This window comes from Heteronotia binoei, chromosome 14, assembly GCF_032191835.1.
Source record: "Heteronotia binoei isolate CCM8104 ecotype False Entrance Well chromosome 14, APGP_CSIRO_Hbin_v1, whole genome shotgun sequence".
In the NCBI taxonomy this organism is placed as follows: domain Eukaryota; kingdom Metazoa; phylum Chordata; class Lepidosauria; order Squamata; family Gekkonidae; genus Heteronotia; species Heteronotia binoei.
The window spans coordinates 9,002,715-9,027,191 of NC_083236.1; the positions used below are offsets into that span (position 1 = coordinate 9,002,715).

General features: G+C 45.0%; 1 long non-coding RNA gene across 1 annotated transcript in view; it reads left to right on the forward strand.

The window, feature by feature from the left end:
- LOC132582187 (uncharacterized) overlaps positions 1–16,795 on the forward strand; it is a 45,705-nt gene extending 28,910 nt beyond the window's left edge. Inside the window, exons 3-4 of the long non-coding RNA XR_009556178.1 lie at positions 5,636–5,814; positions 16,090–16,795. This is a non-coding gene — a long non-coding RNA (uncharacterized LOC132582187). The remainder of the gene's footprint in view (positions 1–5,635; positions 5,815–16,089) is intronic.
- Positions 16,796–24,477: the final 7,682 nt, after the last annotated feature.

Genomic DNA, 24,477 nt, shown 5'->3' on the forward strand with positions numbered 1-24,477 from the left:
TGCCCCTGGCCTTGCCAGACCTGGGAAGGTGAGGGTGGCAAGGCATGCCTGTGCTCCTCAGAACCTGCCTTCCCTTGCATAACAGTGCTTCGTATTCCAAATGTGCCTATGTCGTAGATCCAAGCAGGGGCTTTACAATAACTGACCATTCTGACCCTGGCTCAGCATTTGTTTTCCTTCCTGTGGCTGCATTCTGAGTCAGCAATTTCATTGACCGCATGACCGCAGAACACTATCCATATTGGTGCCACTCTTTGGAGCAATTTGGTGTCACCGGCAGAGTTGGCTCACCCTTGAATAAAATACTGGATGGACAAATTACATAGCACCATTCCCAGTTTCAGTCCCTGCCCCATTTCCCTCTGCTTTATCTTAAGTACTTCTTGCGCATCCTATTTTTTTATCCAAGGGGGACCCAAAATGACTTACAGCATTCTTCCACCCTTACATTCCCTCTTTCATCTGGAGCAACACTGTTTCAATGACTCACTATGAATTTAGACAGATTGTGAGGTGGAGGACAGGAAGGGGTAATAATAATAATAATAATAAATTTATTCTTATATCCCGCCCTCCCCCGCCGAAGCGGGCTCAGGGCGGCTCACAGGACATGGCATATACCATGAATTACAATAATTTGTGAGCCAGTGCTTGGCTCTTGTGGCTCTTTCTTATATGCTCCAGTAACACCAATTGCCACTTGGGGGTCAGGAAGGACTTTTCCTCCAGGCCAGATTGGCCCAGAGATCCTGGAGGGTTTTTCGCCTTCCTCTGGGCATAGACCGGGAGGGTCGCTGTGGGAGCTGGGGTGGGGAAGTAGTGAATTTCCTGCTTCGGGGGTTGGACTAGATGACCCTGGAGATACCTTCTAGCTTTGTTTCTATTTTATCTTCCCTGCTTGGCAGGGAAAGAAGCAGAATACAAATCTAATAAATGGATCTGTTCTCCACCAGCAGCAAAGCCTGCAGTGAAGGGTCACATGGCATGTGTTGACATACTATAACCTGACTACTGTTCACCCCACAGTTGGTTTGCTTCACTCTCATGCAGCAGGCTCCGCCCAAAACCCAACTGTCTCCTGGTCTTGCTTGGCTTGCACTAAGTGGTTTGTACTAACTACAGTCCTGCCTTATCTCCGGACTGACCTTAAACTTATTTAGAAAATATGGCATTTTCCTAGGGAGTTATGGCTGATAGAAAACAGTCACCTGGAGCTCAGTTCCACAAACAAAAGGCAGAAAGATCTAAGGTGCGAGCAAAGCAAGAGGGGTTCTCCACAAATAGTTAGCCTTGTCTAGGGTGGCACCAATTGCGAGAGTGATGTAGCGCCTCCAATGTCCAGGCATGCTGAATCACTCAGTCTTGGTCCATCAAAGGCAGTATTGTCAGCTCTCCATGGTCTCAGGCTGATCTTTCACATCACCTGTTGCCAGACCCTTTGCTGAGATATTTGTTTTAAATCAGAGGTGATTTGCATGCATAAAAGGGGACAAGACTTCTGCCTACCAAAAGGAATAAAGTTTACAAGTTCAAAATATCAGGGAAAGGCACACGGGACAAAAGAAAATAAAACAATGCATTCTACATTGCTTACTACATCCTTACAGCTACATGGCTACTTCTAAGAATGGTGGTCCTTCGCTTTCTTCTTCCCACAGAGCACAGGGTACGGAAGGACAGCTGTTTAGCTTGCATACAAGATCAAAGCATTCTTATGCACAAAGGTGTTAACGAACCAATACAGAAGTTACATGTCAAACAATTTCATCCTGGATTTCCCCAGGCTTACTTCAGCCAATTCCTAATTGGATATAAACTACGATACATCATATCCCGTTTTCCAGCAAACAACATCTGTTTTTATTTATTTATTTAATTTTGTTGACTTATATGCCACCCTTTCCTGTGAATAGATTCAGGGTGGATAATGACATAGATGAAAACAATTAAAATGTACAGATTAAAACCAAATAACGATACAATAAAACCAAACAGTAATATACACCATAGTTTCCATTGGGCACATTCTACAAATCAATACAGGTAAAGGCCCAGGAATATAATAGTAAGATGGTAACAATAAGTTGGTAAAAATAAGATAGCATCCCAGCAAGGGAGGCCAAACAGATGGAATAAGGACACCCTCTGCCTCAACCAAAGGCCTGGTGGAATAGCTCCGTCTTGCATGCCCTATGAAAAGCTAATAAATCAGATAGGGCCCAGATCTCCATGGAGAGCTGATTCCACCAGGCCAGGACCAAGGCTGAAAAGGCCCTGGTTGAGGCAAGTCGGACGTCCTTCAGGCCAGAGATGGTCAGACGATGCTGTAAAGCAGATTGCAGCCATCTCCTGGGTGCCTATGGGGAGAGGCGGTTCCGCAGGTATGTCAATCCCAGTCCTCATAAGGCTTTAAATGTCAAAACCAGAACCTTGAAGCAGATCTGGTACTCAACTGTGCAATTAGTACCAGGGCCAGCGCGTGGGTGTCGGCGAAGTAGGTGGCCACTTTGCCGCAGGGGTGGGAGAGAGCACCCCTGCCCCACCGACCTGAACCTGGCTCAGTCATCCCTTGCTGGGCAGCAGCAGGAGCAACTTTCAGCTGCTCTTGGGGGGAAGGGAGGCGGCCCTGGCATCTGCCCCTCCCGAACACGGCTCGGCCTCGTCCCTTGCTGGGCAGTGGCAGGAGTGACTTTAGGCTGCTCTTGGTTGGGGGGAGGGGGGCGGCCTCTGGGACCCCGGCCTCCACCCTTCCCAAACGTGGCTCAGCTCGTCCATTGCCTGTCCCTCTCCCTTTTCAGCGGGAGCCAGCAAGAGGCTGCCATTTTCCCGGCTCCCTTTGAAGAGGGAGAGAGCCAGGCTGAGTGTTTGCGCAAAGCGTGCACGGCCCGATGACGTCACATAGAACATAGAAGGGAGTGCCAGAGCAGGGTGCGGCGTGGGGCACCAGAAACCCTAGTGCCAGGCCTGACTAGTACAGCACCGGTTGAATCCTTGCCTGGAAAGGCAATGCAGTTAACAGCTGTGCTGCTGCATTTTGCACCAACTGGTGTTTCCAGATCAGCTCCAAGGGCAAGCCTGCATCCAGCAAGTTACAGTAATCCAATCTGGAAGTGACTGTCACATGGATTGCTGTAACTAAGTCCTGGGGGATAGGTAGAGTTGTTGCTGTCTGATTTGCTGAAGGTAGTAAAAGGCAGATCGAGCAACCACTGTGACCTGGGCCTCCAGGAAAGTGGGGCATCCAGTATCATACCTCAGCTCTTTATCTTCTGAGCTGGCACAAGAGATGCACCATCCAGGGATGGAAGCCCAACTCTAATCCCGCTTGGCTCAAGTGTAGGACCTCCATCTTTGCTGGATTAAGCTTCAGCTGACTTTGCTGCAACCACCCAGCCCAAAACCTCGAGCAATCAGGGCAAGGGTGCGCATATAGATGTTAAACATCATTGGCGAGAGAATAGCTCCCTGAGGCACACTACATTTGAGTGGATGCTGCAGGGAGGTCTGCTTGCCAAGCGCCACCCTTTGTCGCCGACCACAGAGAAAGGAGGAGAACCACTGTAAGGCAACCCCCTGAATTCCAATGTTGGCAAAGTAGTGGGTCATTAGATAGTAGTTGACTGTTTTGAATGCTGCTGATAGATCTTAAAGCAGCAGCAGCAGCAGCACTGACTTGCCTTAATTCTGATGCCTTCTGAGGTCATCTGTGAGAACGACCAAAACAGTCTCCATCCCATGACGTGGACGGAAGCTGGACTGGAATGGGTTGAGGGTAGAATGTTAACCCTATAATGGCTGAAATGCAAATATCTTCTTGTCAAACAGATGCTCTAGCCACAGCACCTTCCCAAATATTTCTCATGGCTTGCCATCTCATGACAAGGTTATACTGGTTTCACACCACTGCTAGTTGTGTGTAAAACTAATTCTTGGGACAATGCTGCAGGGGCTTGACTTGAACCTGGACAGCAGTGGCTTGAGATCAGGAAGTCACAGGTGTACCTTGCTTGTTGCAATAAAATACCTTGAATCTGTCGTGGGAATTTTGGTATTAGATTGATCTGTTTGTCTCCTATCTAGTTATGCTGTGCATTTTGTCATGAATGTGTTCAATAGTGTTCAGAGGCATTGGTTAAATACAAGTCATTCTCCCAATCTGTTTGGTTCATGACAAACAGCTGCAAACACCTGCCAAACTGATTTGTGTTGAGTTTCTGTAAAAAACTATGCATGCGCAAAGATGCTGCTGATTCAAACTAACTGATGGTCAGCAGCATCATTGAGAGCTACTTAGATGATCACTGAAGGCCAGTATTTTAATGATATGCTGCATTTATTAGTAACTGATTTATAAGATTTGTGAGTAATATAATTATCCATTTGATGGAGCAGCTGTGCAGCAGGGAATGGAAGGGGTGACTGCGCCGAGTGACTTGGACTGGGCTGAGTGACTTAAGAGTACATACTCTTCAAAAGGCAGTTCCACTATGCCACATCAGTAGGAAGGAATTCAGTGAAGAATTACAATGAAGTAATGCATTAAGAGCCAGTTTGGTGTAGTGGTTAAGTGTGCGGACTCTTATCTGGGAGAACCGGGTTTGATTCCCCACTCCTCCACTCGAACCTGCCAGCATGGCCTTGGGTCAGCCATAGCTCTGGCAGAGGTTGTCCTTGAAAGGGCAGCTGAATTGAGAGCCCTCTCCAGCCCCACCCACCTCACAGGGTGTCTGTTGCGGGGGAGGAAGGTAAAGGAGATTGTGAGCCGCTCTGAGACTCTTCGGAGTGGAGGGCGGGATATAAATCCAATATCTTCTTCTTAAAAATCAGCAAATAAATCAATTATTCATCAAATTGACCACTGAAAAATCAGGTCCTTGTTCTTGACAGGTGAACAGGGCACTAACTTGAGCATCTCTACTTACGTCCTTGGTTGGTGTGGGGATGCATCCTGTTCAAAATTTACAAAAGATAACTTCCAAGGTCAAGTCTCAAGAAATGTAATTTACAAGACCCAGGCACTGTACAATAGACACAAACGTTCTCCAAGAAGTTCAAATCCTCTGTGAATTTTGAGGTATGGTGGGTTGTTTCCATATAGTATTAAAGAACAGATTTTTATTGCTGGGGATAGTTGTTGCCATATTTCTTAACACGGGATAATATTCAATGGCTAATTTTTAATGGTGTTTAGCATGAAAAGTGTTTGATAGCATTCAGCAGTGTTTTGAATTTGATTCATTCAGGTGGGCAGCCATGTTGGTCTGAAGCAACAGAACAACGTTTGAGTCCAGTGATACCTTTAAGACCAACAGAGTTTAACTCTGCGTATAAACTTTCATGTGCACGCAGACTTCTTTAGATACATTGAAATAAACTTCTTCAAGCCTCAATAAGTGTGCAGGCACAAGAAAACTTATACCCAGAATTAAACTTCATTGGTCTTAAAGGTGCTGGTCTTAAAGGTACTGTTTTGACAGCATAAGAAGACTGAAACACAGTGGTGTTTGGCAACATTTCACTGATGGTTGCTTCTGAGTTTTCATAGTGATGCCTACCAAAATCAAAATTTTGAAATTTTGAAAAAAAAAGATTGTAGCTTTTGGGGCAAATATTAACGCCAAGTTTTTATTCACAGGGCTTACCTGGCCATGACACTTCCAGAGCATCACCTCTTGCGTAACCTAGGATGGTTATACTTGAACTGTAGGTCAGGATGATGCAGAGTTGATTTCTGTTGCCCCAGAAGGTTGGACCAGAACCAATGAATTGAAATAAAATCTGAAGAGTTTTCAACTAAACATTATCTTGATTTCAGTAAGGCTTTTGATAAGGTTCCACATACTATTCTTGTTGACAAGTTGGTAAAATGTGGTTTGGATCCTGTTACAGTTAGGTGGATCTGTAACTGGTTGACAGATCGCACCCAAAGAGTGCTTGCGAATGGTTCCTCATCCTCTTGGAGAGGAGCGACAAGTGGAATGCCTCAAGGATCTGTCCAGGGACCTGTTTTGTTGAACATCTTTCCACATGATTTGGATGAAGGCATAGAAGGAATGCCTATTAAATTTGCAGATAATGCTAAATTGGGAGGGGTTGCAAATACAGTAGAAGACAGAAACAGGATACAGGGAAAAGAAAGGATACAGGATGACCTTGACAGGCTGGAAAACTGGGCTAAAATCAATAAAATGAATTTTAACAGAGATAAATATAAAGATCTGCATTTAGGTAGGAAAAATCCAATGCATGGTTATAGGATGGGGAGACTTGTCATAGCAGTAGTATGTGTGAAAAGGATCTAGGGGTCTTAGTGGACCATACACTGAACATAAGTCAACAGTGTGATGCAGTGGCTAAAAAGGCAAATGCAATTTTGGGCTGTATTAACAGAAGTCCAGAAGTTCACGTGTCCAGATCACGTGAAGTGATATCACTTTACTCCGCTCTGGTAAGACCTCGCCTGGAGTATTGTGTTCAGTTTTGGGCACCACATTTTAAGAAGGATATGGAAAAGCTGGAATGGGTCCAGAGAAGAGTGACGAAGATGGTAAGGGGTCTGGGGACCAAGTTCTATGAAGAAAGGTTGAAGAAGCTGGGCCTGGAGAGGAGGCGGCTGAGAGGTGATGTGGTCACCATCTTCAAGTACTTGAAGGGCTGTCATCTAGAGGATGGTGTAGAATTGTTTTCTGTGGCCCCAGAAGGTAGGACCAGAACTAATGGGTTGAAATTAAATCAAAAGAGTTTCCGTCTCAACATTAAGAAGAACTTCCTGGCTGTTAGAGCGGTTCCTCAATGGAACAGGCTTCCTCAGGAGGTGGTGGGCTATTCTTCTTTGGAAGTTTTTAAACAGAAGCTAGATGGCCATCTGACAGCAATGTTGATTCTGAACCTGGGTGGTGGTGGTAGTATTTGTGAGTTTCCTGCATTGTGCAGGGGATTGGACTAGATGACCCTGCAGGTTCCTTCAGACTCTATGATTTTGTTCTATGATCCAAGAGTGGGTTATTATCTCAGGTGGATTGCAAGTCCAGTAGGAAAGAAAAGAAACAAAGAAAGCCTAGAGAAGAAGATATAGGAAATGTGGGGTGGTCTCTGCATAACATTCCAGATGGCAATGAAATACATCCTGTCGCTCAGTAAACTGGAGAGCCAGTTTGGTGTAGTGGTTAAGTGTGCGGACTCTTATCTGGGAGAACCGGGTTTGATTCCTCACTCCTCCACTTGCGCCTGCTGGAATGGCCTTGGGTCAACCATAGCTCTGGCAGAGGTTGTCCTTGAAAGGGACGCTGCTGTGAGAGCCCTCTCCAGCCCCACCCACCTCACAGGGTGTCTGTTGTGGGGGAGGAAGGTAAAGGAGATTGTGAGCCGCTCTGAGACTCTTTGGAGTCTCTTCTTCTAATGGTACATCTTTATAAATGCTAAATGTGAAAAAGAAAATATAAACTTGTACAATGTAAATTTAGGTGAAATTATTGCATTTTATGCTTTGTAACATACAGTTATTTTGTAAATATGTCCCAAAGAGTAAAGTAAGTTTAAAAGTAGGGGAATGGTTTCATATGATGGGTTTCTGTGCATGCTGTATTCACAATTCAATGGTTTTAAAGGAAATCAAAGTACCGTACATTTATATTAGAAAATGTATTTGATTAAAAATTCATTTTGATTGCATTATTTACTGTATTATATATATTTTTAAAAAATCTGTGTAATATGCCTTGAGTTTCAGACCAACTATAAATGAAAGAAAAGAAAGGCAATCTATAATATAATAAAACCACTTTCATCTTGGCAAAACTGAGCAACCTGATGGGTCGAGACTGTGCGGGACTGTGGTGCATAAATCTTTGGCCTATCAAACTATCAATAACTTTATTTAATTCCACTTTTAATTTCAGTAGAAGAAGAAGATATTGGATTTATATCCCGACCTCCACTCCGAAAAGTCTCAGAGCGGCTCACAATCTCCTTTACCTTCCTCCCCCACAACAGACACCCTGTGAGGTGGGTGGGGCTGGAGAGGGTTCTCACAGCAGCTGCCCTTTCAAGGACAACCTCTGCCAGAGCTATGGCTGACCCAAGGCCATTCCAGCAGGTGCAAGTGGAGGAGTGGGGAATCAAACCCGGTTCTCCTAGATAAGAGTCCGCACACTTAACCACTACACCAAACTGGCTCTCCACACCAAACTTGCATGCCATTTGTTGAGTCTACTCCTCTCTCCCACCCAAGTGACTGTTGCTAGCCAGCAAAGCTGATTTTGTCAGTAAAAGGCAACCAGTCTTAGTTCTGGCAGTTACTGGCTCTCCCTACTCTCCCATTGGTTGAGCTGCATGCTGCACTGATTCACAGAAAGAAAGAAACACTTCCCTCGATTGACTGAGGAAGGGAGGAGTAAGGAAACAGCCAGAAAAGTGCTTCCCTTGATGAGCTGGGGACTCCTCCCTATCCTCCTCTGGAAAGCCTCCAAAGAGCTTAGAGCAGGGAGAAAATGGCGGCGTGGCAGCACTCTTGTGCGCCACCTGTTGCTCTCTCGTCCCCTGCCCTTCTGCACGATGACATCACTTTTGGTGACATCATGAAGCCGCATATGCGCTGTGCGGCTGCGCACAATGAGCTCCATAAAGGGAACTTGTGGGGGGTGGGCGGCGCTGGGGTCTGCCTCGAGCGGCAGAACCCCTCGTGCCGGCCCTGGCGCACTTGTCTCGAACTTTATGGTGAATGCTAGAGCATTGCCTACAGCATGATGATGTCACTTGTGAGTCAAACCAGACACTGCATGCTCATGCAGGGATGACTGTCATGCCCCCCCCCATTTAAACTTGCCAGTTTCCTCCTGCTGACCTGCTGAGTGGGATCAGGCAGGGGCAGCAAGGGATCTCCCGCCAGAAGCAGGCATATAGGAAGCCTAAGAATAGGTAGAATATCTGAGTAAACATGGATAGGGAGAGACCAGGAAGATCGACATTTTAAGTTCAAATAGTTTTAGTAGCAGAGCTGAGCACACATTTCCTTAAAACTGGAGAGGGGTTGCTATGTTGGTCAGTTGTAGCAAAACAAAACAAAAGTTCATTTGTTTCGCAAGGAAGAGGTGCGGATAGGTTAATTAATTCACATTAGATTTTCTTCATATTATATTTATTTATAAATTCAGTTTCTAAACTGCCCTCTCCCATAGTTGGGGTTAAGGGTGGTATTGAATATTCAAAGAGATACAATCATAAGCAGGTTAAAAACAATAAAACAAGTTAAAAACAACAAAACAGGTACAATAACCATTCCAGATGGCATCTAAAAGCCAGATTTATCCTTACTCCAAGGGGTAGAGAAATGAAGGTAGGCAAGGCAAACAAAGACTATTGCTGTCAGGGGCATAGACTTTTCAATTTCCCGGGCTGGGGCCCAGTCAGAGGCATTTGATCCAGTGACATCATAGGGTGGAGCCAGTGACATCACAGGGAGGGGCCTCCATCATCACTACCTATGAATTTATGGAGAAGCTTCCTCCCCATAAATTTAGGGAGCACCCCCCCCCCCAACAATGCCCATGGACCGGACCAAACCCAGGAAAAGGTGGGAGTTGGCCAGTGGTTATAGTGGTATCTCAGAGGTCTCTTGCTGTGTCCTGTTTTTGAGATTCACTTTTAGAATAGTCACTTTAAGATCTGCAAATATACATATCATGTGCTCATAGAATTGGATCCCCTGTTCCAAAGTTTTTGAAACTTGGATGGTGTTTTGAAGAGAGGCACCGAATGCTATGCTGAAAATTTAGTGCCTCTACCTCAAAAACCAGCCCCTCCAGAACTCTAGATACCCACAGATCAATTTATCATTATACCCTATGGGAATGATCTCCATAGGGAATAATGGAGTGTCCAGCAGACATTTCCCTTCCACCTGCTGTTTTCTGATGACCCTGAAGCAGGGGGAGGGCCTCCAAACTGAGGGATCCCCTGCCCCCAACTGGGGATTGGCAGCCCTATGCCTAGATGGTGAACAGTTATCAATACACATCTACTTGACCAAGTCTTTAAGAGTGTAGTCATTTTGAGAAGAAAAAAAGGCTTGCTGGGGCCATTAATTTTCAAAAGGATCTGGTTCAGCATCCACTTAAATGAATGTAAACAATCACAGGCTTGAAGAAGACACAAAGTATCTATCTGCCAAAAGAACCCCCAAATATTATAGCAATATGTATGCAACATAGCAATACAGTGTTATTCCTCCCCTCAATCATTAACTAGTTGAACAAAGTTTGAGACCAGTAACACCTTTAAGACAAACAAAGTTTTAGCTCTATTAGCATTTCTAAGAAGCTGGGGTTGTAAAGTCATTAACACCACTAACTACTTTGCAGCCCAGAGGGAAAATCACACATGGACACTACCACCCCATTCATGCCTTTGAAGATAATAATCTCTCCTCCTTGAAAATTTAAATTAGAAGCCCAGAAGTCCTGTGTTGGTTGCCCGAAGTGGGCTTAGCCCCCGCTGGGAAAATCTGGGGGGGGGGGCTCAAGCCCCGGAGCCCCCACATAGTTTATGCCTATGATTGCTGTCCTCAACTGTACCCAGACAGTTTAGGGCCTTAAAGGTTAATACTAAAATCTTGAGCTTGATCTGATATTCTACCTATAGCCAGTGCAGCTGGCAGAGTGCTGTCTGAATGTCTGCTGTCCATGGGGTTCTGGTAAGAACTTGCACCACTGCATTCTGGACTAGTTGTAAGTTCCAAGTCATCCTCAAGGGTAGCCTTGTGTAGAGTTGAGTTACAGTATTCTAGTCTGGAGGGAACCATTGCATGGATTACTGTGACTAGGTCAGGGAGTGACAAGAAGGGGGCCTGTTGCATGACCTGGTGCAGCTGAAGAAACACCAGTCTGGCAACATTAGTGATCTGGGTCTCCATCAGCAAAGAGGCATTCAGGAACACACCCAGGCTCTTTACAGTGGCATTAATTTAGTATGCAGTCAAGCATGATATTTTTGTGCATTAATTTAGTATGCATTTTGTGTTCATACTTCCACCCCCCCTCTTTTCTATTATCCCTCTTTTCTGAATAAAGATCTCTCTTCAAAGTTCCCCCACCTGTGGACTCTCAAGGATGCAGGATATGCAAGTAATCTTCCTATTGTAAAGCAAGAAGTGCCTCTCCCCCGAGTTCCCATATATATCAACAAGGCAGGAATGTGTGGGAACCGAGAGATGTTATAGTATCCAAATGGGTAGTTATAGTATACTTTGAACCTTCTATGTAATTCACATCTGTATGTTATGTTTTGAAGCTATCTGAACTTTGTCTTTGAAGTAGCCTTTAAGATGCCATGCTATGTAACATTCTGTATCACTTCCAAAGTATCGTTCCTTGGGCAAGTGTTGGATTATCAATAAAAAGAGTCTTTGATTTAAATAATAGCTCGATTATTTGAAATACCGATGCTTGACATTTTGGAAGTGATCCTTTTTGGGATTCTAACTGACCTGGCAACTTTCTAACCGTATGGCGGAAAGAACACCAGACAACGGTAGACTCCCTACATCCCCTGAGAGGAGATGAGGGGAATGCAGAGAGGAGGAAACCGGAGTACGGACCCCTCCGTGGCATATCCTAGATGCCCGTAGAGCAGCGGGGAGAGGGTCTCCCCTGCATATCCAACAACTCCTCGTCACACCCCAGGACTGGGTGCCCAGAACATCTACCACACTCATGGACGAGGCATCGGCATGGAGAGAAGCGATCTTGGCATGGCCGTCACGGAGGGTGAAAGTGACGAGCAAGAGTAGCCAAGATGGCGCATGATCTGGGGGCGGTGGAGATCGCGATGAACCCCAATCAGACAAGGGAGAAGAGTATGACAACCCTAACCCTCCATGGCCAGATGATGATGACAACGGCCCCGAGCCTAAGGGTAAGGGAGTTGTCCAGACGTTGAGGAGCGAGATGGCTGAAATGGCAAAATGCTTATGGGAGGAGATGCAAGCCAACACCACCTTCATGGCACAAGAGATGAGACGGCAGCTGGAGAAGGTACTGCCCCCAGTAGATCCGAGAGGGACCCAACTACTCCCTCCCAGGAGGCAGCCGGCAGCACCACAACCTCCATTGTCACTAGCTCCATGAGATTATGGCAGAGGGAGGGAGCTGGATGCTACTTTCGATGGGGAGCCGGAAGAAGTAGAATACTTTCCCATCCAAGCCAACAGCTATATGCATTATTGGGGGAACACCTTCCCTGACAAATTCAGCCAAGTGGATTATCTGGGGTCAAAACTGAAAGGGGCCGCCAAGCACTGGTACATAAGCCTGTATGAAACCAGGAGCCCTGAATTGGATACTGTAGCAGCTTTCCTACAAGCCTTGCTGATGCTGTATGAAGACACCTTCTAAAAACCTGAGCCCTCACCACCTTGCAAGACCTACAACAGGGATCAAAATCAGTGAGAGAGTATGCGTCCGAATTCAGAGCGAACACGGCTAAGGTGAGGGGATGGAACGAACTAATGAAAATAGAGCAGTTCCAGAGGGGCCTAAATGCGAGCGTGTTGGATCGGGCATTGCAACAACCTCACCCTACCATGCTGGTGGGGTGGGTGCAATTAGCCAGTGAGGTCGAAACCAACATGAAAAAAGTGGCCCTGCAATGACAGCAGCAGCAAGGAGGAAAGGGGGGACATGAGTCTTGGTCCGGGGCAAAACCCGATGGGAAAAAAGCGAACCCTGCAGGAGGAGCTACCAAACCAGCCACCCCATGGCGTTGCTTCCATTGTGGAGACCCGAATCACTTGGCCACAAATTGCCCTGAGCGACCTCGAGGCCCCCCCTTACTCTGAAGCCCGGCACCCCTAAACCGAAGAAGAACAAGGGATGCCAGAAGGACTCCGCCAAAGGGAGCACCATTGCTGCCATCCCAGCGGATGAAGAAACCATCATCATTGATGAGCTGAGCGAGATGTCCTGGGAGGATGAGCCGGCGGGAAATGGGGACGACCTGCACTGAGAGGTGCCGAGCAGCGGGTCGCAGAACTAACGGCACCACTAAGGGTGAGGATAACTGGAACTTTATTTTTCATTCCCCTGACATTGTTGAACCCAAACTTAAAAGTGATTTATCCATGTTTGGACCCTAATCGATTCTGGGTATATGAGAGACATAATCACCCCTAAGCTGGTGGAAACCCTGGGCCTCCATAAAACATTACTACCACACCCCATTCCGTTTGAGCAAATGTATGGGACTATAATGAAAGGGGAACCATGTGTGGAACAAATGCAAGAGGTGCCGGTGGGGGTAGAAAACCACTGGGACACTGAACTCTTTGTAATAGCCCCCTCCTTGTCCTTCGACATCGTATTAGGGGTAGGGTGGTTAGCAAAGCATGAACCTGATATTAAATGGGAAGAACAAACCATAGACTTTACTGATATAAAGTGTGAGCATCATCACTGGGACAGAGGCTGGGGAGCCGAGCCTCCTCCTAGGAAAGAAAAACTGTGTTTGACAATAGAGGAGGTGCAGTCAATCCTCAAAGAATACAGAGACTTGAAAAGAGTATTTAGTGAAGAGGAGGCAAATGAACTTCCTCCCCACAGAGACACTGATTGCGCTATAGAACTCATTCCAGGTCAGGAGCTCACCAGAGCTAAGCTCTACTTGACGGGATGGGCAGAGAAAGTCGAATTAAGGAAATTATTGGACAAAAATTTAAAAAGAGGTTTCATTCGGCCAGCCATGGCCCCTCATGCCGCTCTGGTGCTCTTCAGGAAGAAGAAGGATGACGGGTTTTGGCTTTGCACAGATTTTTTAGGGATTAATGGGATTTCCACCTTGAACGCTTACCCCATACCCCTGATCAAAGATCTGCTGAGCACAGTATCAGAGGGGAGAATTTTCACCAAGCTAGACTTACGAGACGCATACTTTCAGGTGCGCATAAAAGAGGGAGATGAATGGAAAACAGCTTTCAATACCCCCTGGGCAAATTTGAATACTTAGTCATGCCCTTTGGATTGCAAGGGGCACCTGGAGTATTTATGAACTAGTTCTACGAAATACTTGTACAAAGGGGTCGTGGTGTACCTGGTATAATTATTTATTCCAAGGATTTACAATCGCATGTGAAATTAGTACGGGAAGTCCTAAGCACTCTATATGAACACCAACTGTATGCCAAGTTGTCAAAATGTAAATTCCACAAAACAGAACTCGACTATTTAGGGTACCGTGTGTCAAAACGAGAGTTAACCATGGATCCTGCCAAAATCCAAGCAGTGTTGGATTGGGAACCCCTGAGGACATGTAGACAGCTCCAACCTTTCCTCAGTTTCGCAAATTTTTACCATAATTTCATACAAGGATTTGTGCAAACGATGTTACCCCTGACTGACCTTTTAAAGACTAAAGGAAAAGGGGCTGAAGCCAAAAGGCCAACAGCTAAATTAGAATGGACAACCAAATGCCAAGAAGCCTTTAATAAATTAAAAAGACTGTTTACCAATGAACCTATCTTCATTCATCCCAATGAGCTAAAACCCAATGAAAAGGGAGGGTTAAAGCCTTGTGCATATATCTCTAAAAATTTTTCCCAAGAGCAATGGACTTGGTCCATTTGGGATAAAGAGGCGTTCGCGGTGGTTTTTGCATTGAAAACCTGGCAGTCATGGTTAGAAGGGGCACGGGTGCTGTTCGAAATCTGGACAGACCACAAAAATCTAGAGGCACTCATGGGATGCAGGCAATTGACAGAAAAGCAAATTTGCTGGGTGGGCTTTTTCACCAAGTTTGATTTTACCCTAAAACACATCCCGGGTTCAAAGAATTTCTTAGCTGATGCATTGTCTCGACTTCCCCAACATAATAGTCAAAGGGAAGAAGTCATTGACTCTAATACCTCGCCGAGTCACTTAGGAGGGGCCGTGACTACCCATTCCAAAGCCAAGCAAGAAAACCTAGAAAAGAAGTGGTGGGGGGGGGGGGGGAGAAAGACTGATTGCAGAAGTAGAGAAAGAAGGCGACTAGAAGACTGATGGTGTTATTAAAGGAGAAGGGGCTTCTGGTACTGAGAGGGAAAGCTCTATGTGCCCGAGAGCCTAAGGAAGGAAATGTTACAATTTTGCCATAACAGTAAACTGTCTGGACATTTTGGGTATGTGAAGACATTGCATTTAGTGAATCGGCAGTTCTGGTGGCCATCCTTGAAAAAAGACATTTCAAACTATGTGGCTTCTTGCCCAGTATGCATAATGGCCAAAAAAAGGGAGGGAAAACCCCCAGGGTTATTGTAACCTCTGGAGACCGCTACCAGGCCATGGGCAGTGGTATCGATGGACTTTATAGTAGAGCTCCCAATATCTCAAGGGAAAACGGTTATTTTGGTGGTGGTAGATACGTTCTCGAAACAGGCACACTTCATTCCCTGCACCCAACTCCCCACTGCAAAAAGACTAGCTCACCTGTTTTTCCAGCACGTGGTTAAACTACACTCATTCCCAGATAAGGTTATTAGTGACAGAGGATCTCAGTTCATTGCCAAGTTTTGGCGGGAGTTCTGCAAGTTAACAGGAATAGAGCAAGGTTTGAGCTCAGCGTATCACCCTCAGATGGACAGACAGACGGAAAGAGTGAACACGCTGCTAGAACAGTATTTATGTCAACCACCAACAATCAAACTGGGTGGAACTCTTACCTTTTGCAGAGTATGGCTATAATAACAGTGTGCTTAGCTCCACCAAAACCTTCCCTTTTCTGGTAGTGAATGGATACGAGGGGAAACCCTTCCCTTTATTACCGGGTGGAACCATCCCGGAATTACCTTCTTCTTTTGAACATTGGTGGGGGAGTTTGGGGAAGACATGGAAAGTAATACAAGAGAAACTAGAAGCAGCTAAAGACAGCTACAAGAGGCATTATGAGAAAAATCATGCTCCTGTGTGGGATTTTAAAGTAAGAGAGACCATTGCCTCAATCATCCAAAAAGCTGGCATACAAATTTCTTGGTCCATTCAAAATAAAGAGAATAATCAACAAGATGACAGTAGAATTAGAATTACCAAAAATGTTAAGTAAAATACACCCTGTTTTTCATTGCAGTCTTCTCCGCAGAGACCCTGGAGCTATGTCTTGGCACTCTCGACCACAAACTCCACAACCTATCCAGATTGGGGGTCAGAGTCACCACGAAGTTAAAGAAATCCTAGATGCTAAGTTAAAACAGGGGGCGTTGTATTTTTTAATCAGATGGAAGCATTTTTCACTGAGCCACGATGAATGGGTAGAGAGCTCGAATGTGCAAGCAAAAGACTTAATAAGAAAATTCTACAAGTTGCACCCCTCCAAACCCCGAGCAAGATCTTAGAGGGGGCAGTATGTCAAGCATATTTCTGAGCATTAATTTAGTATGCGTTTTGTGTTCATACTTCCACCCCCCTCCTTTCTATTATCCCTCTTTTCTGAATAAAGATCTCTCTTCAAAGTTTCCCCACCTGTGGACTCTCAAGGATGCAGGCTATGCAAGTAATCTTTTTATTGTAAAGCAAGAAGTGTCTCTCCCCCGAGTTCCCAGCAAGGCAGGAACGTGTGGGAACCGAGAGATGTTATAGTATCCAAATGGGTAGTTGATAGTATGCTTTGAACCTTCTATGCAATTCACATCTGTATGTTATGTTTTGAAGCTATCTGAACTTTGTCTTTGAAGTAGCCTTTAAGATGCCATGCTATGTAACATTCTGTATCACTTCCAAGGTATCGTTCCTTGGGCAAGTGTTGGATTATCAATAAAACGAGTCTTTGATTTAAACAATAGCTCGATTATTTGAAATACTGATGCTTGACAGCTGGTATTAGTGACACACCATCCAGAGCTAGGAGTTGGTGCCCCAACCCTGAATCCCACCTCCCAGCCACAGAACCTCCATCTTAGATTGATTCTGTCACAGCCAGCTCTGCTTCAGCCATCCAACCATGGCCTCCAGCCCTTCAGCCAGATTATATGGGGTGGTGTCTGGTTGGCCATTCATCAACAGATACAGCTGGGCGTCATCGGCATATCGATGGCAATCCAACCTGAAAATCCACACTTACGCACTCTGAAGAAAGAAGCAGACAAACAGGCAGTTCATAGACACATGAGCATTGCTTGCTTTCTCATTCTTTCATGGTTGATCACTTGGTAACACCACCCCCAAATACTGAGGGTCCATCTAGACATTACAAGTCCGTGTGTGTGTGTTGGGAATAACATGAGAACTTTGTGCAATGGTAGTTTTGTGCTTCCCAGATGCACACTGTCTCTTTTCTGCTGCAGCCTCCCTCGCCTGCTGTTTTCTCCTTGTTATGCTGCCCCAGGGAGCCACTGTGACACTCACACATAGCCATGTAAGTTACAAGATTTTTACAATAGATTTTCCATAGGGAAGTCTGAAGACCTCAAAACAAAAGAGCCAGCGTGCCTCTAGAAGGCACAAAACTCTCATGGCATATGTAATACTAAGGCATCGCGTCATTCCCTAACAAATGCAAGTACTTTATATAATTTCTAGATATAATATGAAACCTGTGTCTGTGGGATTTCATCCACACATGCACATCAGCACCTGGTTCTGCAGCTGAGTGATTAACACGTGTGTAAGAAGTGCCCCAGTCCAAGTGTCAGCTAGACCTTGGAAAGTGCCCATGGGAGCAGGAATGCAATGGAACGGAAGGGTTTTCTTGTCACCTGGTCCCTCCCTTGAAGGTGCTTGTAACACAATCTAGCCAAAGGGAAGTACATTTAAGTTCCCCATCTAGTGTAAACAGCTGGTTCATGATCCTCTCTTGTCACAATTGACCAGAGCGTTACCCACAGACTGTATTTTATAGACATTTTTTTTTAAATGAATGCAATGTAGCATATAAAAAAGCAGGAGGAGGTTTGATTTTCTCTTTCCTATAGTATGGATAAATTAAGGGTACAAATGAGCTACTATTTCCCTGGTTACTTATTAACCACAGTTCATATAACAGAATCAATACTTCAGGCAAAGAAGTAAACATTTGCGACACTGTCCTGTCTTTCTCCTTTACCTTTACAACCTGGATTGAAAAACAGAAAATAAAACACATCTCTCTGGAAAGCGGCAGACATGGAGGAGCAGTGCGTGTTATCTTGGGGATATGCAAAGCATATTTTATTTCCTCTTTTATCTTACCAGTTGTATGTTGATCCCATACATATAGATTGATTTTGCACAGGTAGATAATGAAAAGTCAAGGGGGAGAATTTACACAGCGGCACTCAGGATCTTAGCTGTCTATTGGTATATAAATTGGTTTATTATTTCATTCTCTTAAAGAGGGCCATTCACACAAGGGACCACTTTAAAATACAGCATGGTTAAACATAATACCCATTCCCATTCCTGTGCTCCCACCCCCTTTGTCATTCCCACACTAGTGTGTGTATGAGTGTGTGCGTGTGTGTGTGTGTGGAAGGTTAATTTTCAAAGATATTTATGTGTAAACATGATCTTGCTTCTTCTTAACTCCCTCCTCTATCCCTTTGTCCTACAGTCGAGGATCTAATGTGGAATTTCTGACACAGCAGCATCAGTGGCTGTAGACTTGGAACATGCAAGTGTTTCTCTCTCCGCTGGATGATACCTTGCAAGGCATTCATAATTCCCCATAAGTGCTTTGTATTTAGTCAGTGTAACCTACAGCTGGACTAGCTGCTCATGCAGAGAGAAGGGGGCCATGGCGTGTGAACAGACAGCTTGAAGCAATTACCCACCCACCCCCCAAAAGGGAAACATTATTAATAAACATCTTCTGGGCATTTGGTGGCACATTTTGCCCATTGCAGCTTAAAGCAATTAATTCAGGATACTGACATTAACTCTCCAACTCACTGACAGCTTGGAGCTGGAGCTAAAAATGCTAGTTCTCCAGGGAAAAGAGAAGGCGAGTTGGCTCTTTTTCTGGACTGTTTGCTTATAGGCCCTGAGAGCAATCTTCCTTGCAGAATGAAATGCACGGGCACAAACAATGTGCTGAGGAGAGAATAGGAGACGTGAATGAACAGTTTGAACTATTTGCTCAGCAGAAGGGCAGCCACAATCACCAGCCAATGACTTTCCCAGGCATCAGCCAGGACTTCGGAGTCTCTTTATTGTTGTTCTCCTTCATCCAGCCAGATAAGAACACAGCTGTGGCGACTCCAGCTAACTTCAGGCCTGGATTTATTCACAGAAGTCTCAGTTTATGCAGATCATATTTATGCTAAAATTTGTCTCGTTTTTATTCACTTGATCAGGTTATCTTATCCCCTTTCTGGAAAATCAGAACCATATTCAGTGGGCTGTTTTGATATGGCATTTTTTTTTTGCTTGAATTCAGGTTTCCTTTGTTGTCTTCCAGAGGTGGGAAGAAACACATCAAAATCTCAGCTGAATTTCTGATTGTCATGGGAGAAAAGTTAAGTCATTTGTGTCCCAACTCTTTTAAGGTGAGATTTGTACTTTTGCTCATTGCCATTCATGCGGCTTGATAGTGGATTGTGCCCATATGCTGAACAAATGAGCATACTTGGGATCTCAGACTCAGTGTCTCTCAGATTTTGCTGCTCTTGTTTTTTTGAATTGCTGTTTAGTTGTTGCTTTACATAGGAAAAGCAGACCTCGTAATGGTATTATGCCAAACACATTTGGGAATGTACAAATGGGTCGGCCAGTTTCAGTAGAAGTGGTGGTTTCAGGACAGAGGGAGATTCATTGCGAAGTTCAAAGACCTGCTCTTGAATATATATTCAAGATCAAACTGACAAGAAGGACAGTGGTGGTTGCTTTTGAAGATCTCATGGATGATAAAATATTCTGATAAATAATCTCATGCACTCTGAAACACAGGGTGTGATAACTACCACAAACATACATACAAACAACTCCATACAGAGCACGTGGAAGTATGTATGAATGAAACCACAAATTGTCATGCTTCCAAAAGTAGATTTATTTACATGCTGCATTACAGACCTTACATGCGCTTGTAAACACAGGTGCATACTTTAAAGGAAAAAGTCAGATTTCATTCATAGAATAAATTTCCACCAGCCATCAATTTGCTCCAAATGCAGAAAAGTTTAAATGGAAAAATAAATATGTGCATCACACTACGGATTGTGAGTGGTGCACATTGGTTGAAATGGCCAGGTTTTCTTACAATAGTAATGGAAATAGCTATAAGACAGGTATCCCGCTCCTTGCTTATACCGAGGGAGAGTGAATAATTTTTTTCCTCATTTAAACACAGCACTTTTTGTACCCCAGTTTCAAACATAAAGGGTGAATGCACCTGCAGGCCTGTATGAGTTATTGCCTTCTGCATTCTTTTTTTAAAAATGTGGTGTGGGGGAGCTATTGATGAGTATCTTCTCTTCAAGCAAATCTACATACTGTAGTTCTAATGTTAATTATTATTTATTGTGCAAAGTACATGAGATGGAAATTGCCTTTCGTGTAACCCAGTAAAGGCAGCATTTGTTTTGTTTTTTATATGTGCTTGGAAAAGCCAGTCAAAGGCTTCCATACAAAAAAAAAAATAATCACAGAATGATCTTAAAAATTATTATAATTTCTGTAGTGCCTTTGAAGGAGAGTATGGAATAAGATTAGCTTTAAAAACAGCCCTTCTTCTAGGATCTATATTTCTTTGCATAACAAATTATCCCTGCCCCTAAATCTACACCTCAGCTATCATGCTTAATATTTTTTTAGAAGGTCAACTTAACTGACAGGGATGCCTGAGGTGAAAAGGCATTTTATTTAAAAAAAAAAACACCCCAAAACGAGGCAACAAGGGATTGGTTTACTGTGATCACATTGAACATTTTCAATCAATGAACCACCTAGCAGAGAATAGAAGCTTTACCCAGTGCTTTTTGCAGTGCCAGATCTCTAAAACCCTGGGATTTTTCTTCTACTGGGTGGTCAGGAGGAAAGACTGAAAGGCAAAAGGACTCCCATTGTCTCTGTTGTGTCTTAAGAGCTGACCTCACGTGCTTCTAAAAAGAAGAAAGCACCTGTTTATCTCCAGTTACCATTTGCTACTGTGAGCTCCACACTGTGCCTACACAAAAAGTGTCTTCCCTCAAAGAGAGAGAGAGAGAGAGAAGTATGTGTGCACAGAGAGAGGTGGAGACAGAGGGGGGTGGGAAGCAACACTACAAATGCTTTGAAGAACACACCAACCATGATCTAGATACAGTCCTTCTGCCCCACTTGAGAATGTGATTAAGGGACAAAGATCAGCCACAGTGCAGTAAGAATTGCTCACCTTATCCATACTGCTTAGAGGGAACGGGGACTGCATAGGATGCCCTGAATGCTCATTGACATTTTGCATGCCTCCAGATCCACATTTCCTTTTGATCAGATATTCTGATCCAGCCAGGGAATCTGTTTAGAGACACTTACCTGTCTATAGGGCTGACCTTTGCAGAATGCATTCTGGATCTCATCCTGACAGATCCCCCTTTCTTCCACTTAACGTACCATGCTATGGTATCATTTCATGGTGCAGTTCCCTTCCCAGCCCCACATTATTGGCTCCTGCTGGTAGGCGCACAAAAATGCATGACGAAATGGTGATTCCGCAACAGGGGGTAAGGCGCTCTCTGTGCTGTGAGGTGATGGGAGGAGAGCTGAGCACAGGAATTTATATTTTCTCCTGTTGTCCCTGGTAGTGCTTCATATGGTTAAAGACATTCTAGCATGAGGAGCCCTGGTATTGGTTGGGATAAGAGGTGGGGCATAGTAATCTTTTAAATCAAACTCAGTGAAATTACTGAGGATGAAGAATCCATGCACCAAAATTTTACAATTGATTTTATTCACAATGAAGACTAACAGATAGTGATGTAGGATGAATACCCAGCACATGAGGTGTTGTGCAATTATATAGTACAAGTGGGAAGCTGGAAGGACTTGCAAAGTGCATCTAATTTCCCTCTCCCCATCTCTTTCCTCTTTCCCTTCCTTGAAAACCACATAGCCTCTTTCCTTTCATGCCTCCTTTTCTCCTTCCCATCTTCCAGTCAACCTGCCTTTATCTCCTCCCCATTTTTCCGCCCTTCCTTATCCTGGCACCCCCTACCCAGGAAAAATATGGCCCAGTTCTGTGGTGCCTGGTGCCATATCAGGCCCAGTGGCACAGTGAGAACCTGCAAAGACTTGCAAGGGGCACCCCATTTACCTGTCTCACTTTCCCCACACTATTTTTCCTTCCCTCCAACTTGCAACCACCATATCAGCACCCTTCTCTGCTTCCTTCTCTCCTTCCCACACATGCACCCTTCAACCTAACTTTTAGCTGTTCCCCCAACTTCAGCTATATTTATTTCTTTATTTCTCTCTCTCTCCTTCCCCCTCCCCTCCCCCTCCTCCCTCTCTCTCCCCCTTTTCCTGGTAAGTATTGTGTGTGGTTGTGTGTTTGCATGCCTGGAAGATACAGTTGACTTCTGCCAACCCTGAGTGGGGCCTGGACATTCAGAGATGTGGCCTGCTATTGTCTGCCTCTGCATATTGGCCCTAGTATTCCTTGGAGGGCTCCCATCCAAGTACTTGTCAGGGTTGGCCCTTCTTAGCTTCCTGTCAAGCATGCTATTTCTATGTACCTAATAGACAGGCCAGATATAAAGCAGGACACCACCATGGCCTATTCCCCCCCCCCCCCACCTTTAAAACAAAAGGGTGCACAATAAATCCATCTGGACCCAGGATGTTTAGGTTAATCTTGCAGTAACTGTGTAGAGTGCCTCTCCCCCAGATTCATACAGCCAGGTCTTATTGGCTCTCAGAAAAAGTGTGAGAAACAGAGATGTTTTTATTAGCTTACATTCCTTAGCCATAAAAGAGATACTAGCTAGTAGTCATTGAACCCATGACTCAAATTGCATCTGTATGTTATCCTTTTGAAGTTATCTGTATGCCATCCTTTTGAAGTTTTCCTATTAGTAATTATTCAATGCTGTGCACGTCATTACTTCCAAGGATTCCATCCTTGACTAAGCTATGGAGTTTTACAATAAAGCAACTTTTGAACAAAAGCTTGATTATTGAGAAATATCGATGCTTGACATTTTGGAAGTAATCTTACTTGGGGATGTAACCGAACTGGCAACTTTCTGACCGTATGGTGGAGAGAACTCCAGACAACGGAAAAGTTCCCACCACTCCAGAAAGACTGCTGGGTGAAGTATGAGGAGATGGTGCCGGGGTGAAATCACCTCCGTGGCACATCCTCGGCACTTGGAGAGCAACAGGGAGAAGGTCTCCCCTGCACATACAGCAATTGTTCATCACTCCTAAAGTGTGAATCCCCAGAACGTCCACCTCCTTGATGGATGAAGCACCAGCTCGGAGAGAAGCGAACCTGGCACTGCCTTCCATGCGTTCAAGAGCGAGGGAAGACAGCGACCAGGGCACTTCGGAGGCGAGTGGAGGGGATGGCTGGGAGGACAGAGAACAGCCCTGCCCAGAGCCAGAATCAGATGAGGAGGAAGAAGAAGAGCCAAATCCTGATGCCCGAGATTTCCTCCAAACAATGAGAATGGAGATGGCAGAGATGGCCAAGGGGCTAAGAGATGAAATGCAAGCCAATGCTACCTTTATGACCCAAGAGATGAGGAGGCAGTTGGAGAGAGCACTACAACCACCTGATCCAAGGGGAGGACAACTACCTCCTCCACTGCCTCTGGTAATACAACAGCCGTGACCCCCACCACCATTGCCACTGCTACCTTGCAACTACGGGAGACCTGGATGCCACCTTTGAGGGAGACTCTGAAGAGGTGGAGTATTTCTCAGGCTAACAGCTTCATGCATTATTAGGGGAACACCTTCCCAGACAAATTTAGCAGAGTGGATTATCTGGGGTCGAAATTGAAAGGGGCCACCAAAAGATGGTACGTGAGTCTATATGAGACTAGAAGCCTGGAGTTAGACACAGTAGCTGCGTTCTTTAGGGCCCTACTGACACAGTACGAAGATCCACCACAAAAAACGAGAGCCCTTACTGCACTAAGGGACCTACAACAAGGATCCAAAGCAGTGCGAGAATACACTGCAGAGTTCCGGGCAAACACGGCCAAGATACAGGGATGGAATGAGCAAATGAAGATAGAGCAATTCCCGTGCGGCTTAAATGCGAGTGTGCTGGATTGGGCTCTTCAACAAGCTTGCCCTACCACACTGGTAGGGTGTGCGCAGCTGGCAGGTGAAGTTGAAATGTACATGAAGCGGGTGGCCCTACAGCATCAACAGCAGCAAGGGGGAAAGGGGGGACATGAGTCTTGGTTGGGGGCAAAACCAGATAGGAAAAAGGCAAACCAGGCTGGGGGAGCTACCAAACAAGCTACCCCCAGAAGTTGCTTTCAATGTGGTGACCAAAATCACTTGGCTGCCAACTGCCCGGAATGACCTTGAGGTCCGCCCCCTCACTCCGAAA